Source organism: Priapulus caudatus, unplaced genomic scaffold (assembly GCF_000485595.1).
Source record: "Priapulus caudatus unplaced genomic scaffold, Priapulus_caudatus-5.0.1 Scaffold264, whole genome shotgun sequence".
NCBI classification, from domain to species: Eukaryota; Metazoa; Priapulida; class Priapulimorpha; order Priapulimorphida; family Priapulidae; genus Priapulus; species Priapulus caudatus.
In genome coordinates, this window is record NW_014577325.1 from 76864 (window position 1) to 78649 (window position 1786).

The 1786-nt window shown below is 43.1% G+C and overlaps 1 pseudogene; it reads left to right on the plus strand.

Annotated features, from left to right (window-relative positions):
* LOC106808266 overlaps positions 1–1786 on the plus strand; it is a 14619-nt pseudogene that overhangs the window by 7883 nt on the left and 4950 nt on the right.

A 1786-nucleotide genomic window follows, 5' to 3' on the forward strand; every position in this document is an offset into this window, starting at 1 on the left:
TCCTCACAGGGTAGGTCACACATATATCATCTCAGGGTAGGTCACACAGATATCCTCACAGGGTAGGTCACACAGATATCCTCACAGGGTAGGTCACACAGATATCCTCACAGGGCAGGTCACACAGATATCCTCACAGGGTAGGTCACACAGATATCCTCACAGGGTAGATCACACAGATATCATCACAGGGTAGATCAGACAGATATCATCACAGGGTAGGTCAGACAGATATCCTCACAGGGTAGGTCACACAGATATCATTACAGGGTAGATCACACAGATATCATCACAGGGTAGGTCACACAGATATCATCACAGGGTAGATCACACAGATATCCTCACAGGGTAGATCAGACAGATATCCTCACAGGGTAGGTCACACAGATATCATCACAGGGTAGATCACACAGATATCCTCACAGGGTAGGTGCAGGTCTTAAGTCTTCAGGTAGGTATCTTATAATATACTAGATAGAGCATTGCGTGTAATGGTCCAGGAACACAGCATATTAACAGTACTAAGTTGTTGTTACTATGCTACCACATTTAAACATACCATCACCGGTAAAATTAATGGCACTGCCTGCTGAAAAGGCATAGACAATGTACTAAAGGATTAACTTAAACTTATTGAAATGCATGTAAAGTTAAAGATGATTATATAAAATGTAAAATTTTGAGTTTTTTGTTACAAATGTAATCATTTGAAGTGTATTTACGCTTTCAAATGACATAATTATATTTGGTACATGATGTCCCATTATTATGCAGTCCAATAAAATGGCAGTGCATTGATGGATCGAAAGTTGTGTGATGACTCATCCCGTGTGTCTTTGCTAATGTCAGTGTGTTGCAATCGTCGCAAAACAGTGTCATCATCGAACATACCGATCACGGTGAGCACCGCTCGGGTCTCCATCAGCAACGGTCCGGCGATGCCACCTCCACGCCCCCTGGTGGCGCTGCTTGATGGGCGAGACTGCTCAATAGAGATGCCGATATTGAAGGATGTGGCGACGGTGGCGTTCTGCGATGCTCAGTCTACGAATGAGATTCACGAAAAGGTGATACATTCTAATAGCGATGTACATTTCAAACCTGTATGCGGCGGTAACTCAGGAAAATAGGAAAGGATATCAGTTGAGCGCTCTTTTAAGTGTCCACGTGATCATATTCTGCTAGAGATATGCGTGTCGTGCAGTTTTGCAGTTGTAGAGGATTGTTAACATACGCAATAAATTTTTTTTCTGTATATATTTGATTCTGTTTTTATAAATCCACTTGATCAATGCGTGTCATGCAGTTGTAGAAAATGGTAAACATACGCGATTAATATTTTTTTGGGTATATATGTTTGATTCTATCTGTATGAATGCACTTGATCGTGGACGGATATTTGTCTTCAATGTGAACATCGGATGTATGACTATAATGACGAGATTTGTGATTTGCTGCAGGTGTTGAACGAAGCTGTAGGGGCGTTGCTGTGGCATACGATCACACTAAGCAAGAATGATCTAGAAAAATTCAAGTCTTTGCGTGTGATTGTTCGCATTGGTGTCGGCGTTGACAACATTGACATTAAAGCTGCGGGAGAACTTGGTAGGTGTGTGTGTGTGTGTGTGTGTGTGTGTGTGTGCGTGTGTGTGTGTGTGTGTGTGTGTGTGTCGTGTGTGTGTGTGTGTGTGTGATGTGTCGTACGTGTCGCGTGTACGTCGTGTCGTCGTGTGTCGTGTGTGTGTCGCGTGTGTGCGTGTGTCGTGTGTCGCGTGTGTACGTGTGT